Source organism: Benincasa hispida, chromosome 11 (assembly GCF_027475165.1).
Source record: "Benincasa hispida cultivar pf3 chromosome 11, pf3_genome.v1.1, whole genome shotgun sequence".
NCBI lineage: Eukaryota > Viridiplantae > Streptophyta > Magnoliopsida > Cucurbitales > Cucurbitaceae > Benincasa > Benincasa hispida.
In genome coordinates, this window is record NC_143488.1 from 80,684,802 (window position 1) to 80,690,315 (window position 5,514).

At 34.3% G+C, this 5,514-nt stretch overlaps 1 long non-coding RNA gene across 1 annotated transcript; it reads right to left on the reverse strand.

Moving 5' to 3' along the window:
• Positions 1-3,043: 3,043 nt before the first annotated feature.
• LOC120091334 (uncharacterized) lies at positions 3,044-4,617 on the reverse strand. Its single transcript, XR_005485690.2, has 2 exons — positions 4,000-4,617; positions 3,044-3,320 (listed from the first exon to the last, which is right to left on the reverse strand). It is a non-coding gene; the product is annotated as an uncharacterized LOC120091334 (long non-coding RNA).
• Between the last annotated feature and the right edge of the window lie 897 nt (positions 4,618-5,514).

Genomic DNA, 5,514 nt, shown 5'->3' on the forward strand with positions numbered 1-5,514 from the left:
ATCTTGCAGAGACCATCTACATGAATCAACCAGAAGGATTTATTGAGCAAGGTCAAGAGCAAAAAGTTTGTAAGCTTAATCAATCCATTTATGGATTGAAACAAGCATCTCGATCTTGGAATATAAGATTTGATACTACGGTCAATCTTATGGCTTTGATCAGAATGATGATGAGTTTTGTGTTTACGAGAAAATCTCGTGGGTCCTGTAGTTTGTAATTGTACTGTACAAACATTTTATTTATTTAATAAAATATGAAATGTTTTATTCGACATTTAGTAGTATTAACCCACAAACCAATAAACTAACATCCAAGGTTATCTTCTGTAGTTTAAATATGTATGTAGAGACATACAGGTGGATCATGTTTAAGTGATAGCCTAAATTATCTTAGTATATGGATAAGGTTGGGTACCTTATCCTGGTGACACTATGAATACAGCTCGTTTTGTAGATGTTATAATTCTTTTAAAGTGCTACAAATGATCTGATCCTGATCATTCATGTGGAGACATGTGAGTAGGGGTATTCTATACAAAAGAGTTTGTATAAGACTGGACCACGAAATGACTAGTCTCATTAAATAACACCATTCATAATAGAGACTTACATTTCACCAGGATGACCATAGATCACATGACCTGAATCCTGAGTGAGTTGTGAACTCCTGCCTATGAAGGCAGTCCTTCATCTGATTAAGGAGTTGTGAACACAGCTACACAAAATGAAATTCACTCATTCCCTAATGTCAAGGTTAGTAAATAAACTGCTCCCTTAAGGAATGATTTCAGGGCTTGAACAATGTGACACCACACCCTCTCTTGACCCAAGAGGGATCTGATCATAGTTGGATTATGACTAATTGTTCATTGGAGGGATCAATGGTACTTAAGGAGTTAAATATAACTATAGGGGCAAAACAATAATTTTAGTCCAATATGTATAATTACGAGTCATGTCATATGTAATACATAACCTATAGTTTTTATATTGTATCAAATACAATATAATCTATAGTTTTTAATTCTCTCATCAATGGATGGTATTTAAATCATATTTATACTAAATTCAATTATATGAATCTCATTCATATAATTAATATTTGAATCCTATTCAAATTTAATTTCTCTCTAAATAAACTTTATACTATAATGTATCAAATACATTATATTAATTATATCATATATAATTAATTTATATTAATAATATCACATATAATTAATTTATATTAATTATATGATAAAATTAATATAATGTATTTAATATATTATAATCTAAGTTTATTTGAGAGGAAATAAATATTTGAATATAATTTTAATATTAGTCATGTGAATTAGATTAATATAATTAAATTTAATATAGATTTGATTTATATTAAATATCGTATATTATTGAGAGAATTCAAACTATAGATTATATTGTATGTGATACAAAATGAAAATTATAAGTTGTGTGTTATATTTGATATAACATATAGTTTTATATATATATATATATATATATACATACATATGACTTATATTTAGTTTTATATATATCCCCTTAATTCTCTCAATCAACGTGTTGGTAGGGGTGGTTTTCGCGCAGGATCATTGAAGAAACGAGTGTAAAAAAACTTCTGTTTTTTCCTGAAAAAGTTCCCTCTCTCTAAACCTCTCTCCCTCTTCCAAAATTCTATGAAGCCCACACCTCTTGCATATTTTGTGGTGGTGTCTTGGTTTCTTGGATCATGGTTGATCATGACTGGAGAGGAGGAATATCGTGAAGACTGTTGTGATCTTCGAGGGTATGTATCCTTGTCCCTTTTTCCTCTTAATGCATGCGGTAAATTTTTCCAATTTATGCATGATTGTTTGTTCTGTAATTTTGTGTTCTGTAAAATAAAAATTGGGCCAATTCCCGCTTAAAAAACTTCATAGTTCATACAGTATGTGGATGATATCCTACATATTGGGAATGATGTAGGATTATTGACAGATGTAAAGAAATGGCTAGCGGACCAATTCCAAACGAAAGATTTGGGTGAGGTGCAATTTGTTCTAAGAATCCAAATTATGAATGATCGTAAGAACAAAACTCTAGCCTTGTCTCAGGCATCGTATATTGACAAGAAGCTTGTCAGATATTCGATGCACAATTCCAAGAAGTGTTTATTACCATTTAGACATGGAATCGTCTTGTCTAAAAAATAGTGTCCTAAGACTCCTCAAAAGGTTGAGAAAATGAGATGAATTCCCTATGCATCGACTATTGACAACCTTATGTATGCAATGTTATGTACCAGACTTGACATTTGTTATACAGTAGAGATTGTCAATAGATATCAATCTAATCCAGGATTAGATCATTGGACAACGGTCAAAACAATCCTCAAATATCTACAGAAAACAAAGGATTATATGCTTGTGTATAGAGCTAAGGATTTGATCCTTATAGGATACATGGACTTTGACTTTCAAACTAATCGGGATTCAAGCAAGGATTTGATCCTTATAAGATGCATCGCAGACTCCATTATGGAAGTTGAATACATAGCTTCTTGTGAAGCTGCTAAGGAAGTTGTTTGACTAAGGAAGTTCTTTACTGATTTGGAAGGCTTTCCAAATATATCTCTGCCCATTACACTTTTATTATAATAATAATGGTGTTGTGGAAAATTCAAAGGAACCTAGGAGCCATAAAAGAGACAACACATTGAAAGAAAATATCACTTGATCTAAGAGATTGTACAACGAGGTGATGTGATAGTCATGAAGATAACTTCAAAGAACAACAGTGCTTATTCATTTACGAAAGCTCGCGTAGCTAAAGTGTTCGAGGGTCATCTAGAAGGTCTAGGTCTATGTGGCATCTTGTCTAGGGTAAGTGGAAGATGTTACTAAAGTATAATGTATGCCCTAGTTTATTGTATTGTGTGTTTTATTTGTATTGTACGCTCTTGTAACGCCCCCCCCCCCCCCCCCCCCCCCCCAACTTCCAATTATGCTTCTAGGACGATACTACATGCATGCATAGGCTTGATGATATATTTCACAAAGAAAAATTAATAAAAGAAATAAAAATTTTATTTCATTAAATAAAGCTCTAAAATGATAAAATCCTAAAAACATGTTTGGGGTACTCTTGACTCTAGTTTAGAACAAATTAAGCGAATAAATAAATTAACAAATGAATCAATAAAATAACCAAGAGTTTTAAATGCTAGACTCCTAACCAAATCTTGTCTAATTAAAAGAAACCTAAGTGCAAAAGTGATATCAAGTCCCACCAGCTGGTTCACGGATTCTTCCTGTCATTTGTCGTCTGGTCTTTTCCCTTACCTGAAACATGAAGAGAAAAGAACGAATATAAATATACCCAATAAGCGATCCACTACTGGGCCCACTAGGTGACCTTTCTATCAGGACTTAAGTACATTACATATCATAGGCGTGGGCATAGGCATAAGGGGTGGACCCGAATGCACACTTTCATAAGTAGTAATTTCATAAGCATAAGTGGTGACCCTAAGGGAACACCAAAACATAGTCATGAAATGTGAACTCAAAGGCTCACAACATGCGATGTACGTAGCCCGACAAGAACACAAACAATCACTATCAGTCTACTTAGTCATAAGCATACATCGGTCTTCACAGTCCATTCATCAATCAACACAGAAACATTCATATAAATTCATAATTTCCATGGCATAAGCATAGGCCTCCATAACACCCTTAACAGCCTAACATAGCAAGATACAACATTTCAATCCAACATACTGAATCACGCTTTTAGTGTAATCACATACTTAATACCTACATGGGTTCGAGAGCAAATCGATAGTAAATCTCTTACCTCAGATTAAGCCCAAAACAAATTAAACCGAGTAAAGTAACCTTTCTTCTAGCTTTTCCAAACTTAGTTAGGTTCCAAGACAAAGGGCAAAATAATTCTAATTTTAACCATCTAACCCAAATTCATTCGTAAAATTATTTTAGAAGCCTTCACTTCACTTACCCAAGTAGCCAAAACTCCACAATTCTTCAGCGGCACACGGAGGAAACCAATCGGCGATGCGAGTCGTTGACGACGGCCAGCACGAAACCAGATCTGGAATGGTGACCGGACAATTTTCACGACCGACGAATGAGAAATTTGGTGACGACTAACACTGGCGGCTCGACCCGCGAATGAAATAGACCCCGACTACCAGACCCGCACGTGCACAGACTCGAAGGCTCGCGCGAAACCAAATATGTTGGACAAAAGAGGTCCGATCGGCTAGGTGCATGCAACGTGGCTTCATCAGCGAGGTGGTCGTCAGACAAAAAGGGGATCTGGACGGCTGGCAACAGGGTCGGCGCACACGGGTGAGATAAGCGTCAGCGGTGGCGTGATGTGCTGGCTAGTGTCATCTGGGAAGCGGCGGTCGAACACATGAAGAAGGAACGAGGGGACCTGGCGTAGAAGAGTAGAAGGAAATATTTTCTTCTACAATCTTTTGTTTTTGAACACATACCAAGGCCAATTTAAGCCTAATTTATAACCAATTTCCTTTTCCAAAACCCTAAATCCCAATATATAAATATAATAATTCTTTTCCCTCAATAAATATGTATATTTATTTTTAACCCTTCCTTTCCATCACTTCAAACCCAAACAAATAAAATTCCAAAAAGAAATTAAATCTCAATCATTAATCCAATTGAATTCCAAATAAAATCCACCCATTCCAAAACCAATATTAAATTCAATTTTCACTAATTGAATTAAATCCATATCTTTTACCAACTTTAATATAAATTGATTTGCCTCTTCAAAATAAACAAATTTCAAATTTCTAAAATCTGAAATATAATCTCGAATAATTCAAGACAATTAAATACAGTTTCCTAAAAATTTGGGTTTTCAAAACTCCTCTCCCTTAACTTTAGGACAAGTGGAAGATTGTTGAGATTGATGTCCTAAACTTTAGGACAAGTTTGTAAACTTGTATAAACAAATTGTTATTAAAATAATTGTTATTTTATGTGCACTAACTCAATCCAATAAACTAAGATCCTGGGTTATTTTATGTAACTTAAACATGTATGTAGAGATATACAGGTGGATCATGTTTAAGTAATAACCTGAATGGTCTATAGTAGATGGATAAAACTGGGTACCTTATTCTAGTGACACTACAAATACGGTATGTCACCAGAATAAGGTATGTTTTGTAATTGTTACAATTGTCGTAAAGTGTTACAAATGATCTAATTCTGATCATTCTTGTGGAGATATGTAAGTGGAGGTATCTTATATAAAGATTTTGTATAAGACCAGAGCACGAAATGATTAGTCTATCTTCTTAACACCATTACTAGAAAAGACTTACATTTTACTAGAATGACATAGGTGACTTGACCTTGCTCATGAGTGAGTTGTGAACTTCTGCCTATAAAGGTGGTCTTTGGATTTGCATAGGTGAGAATGGCCACATTCACCGACTCAATATGCCTACCATTTTGAGGATTTGTCTGAATGGGGAGC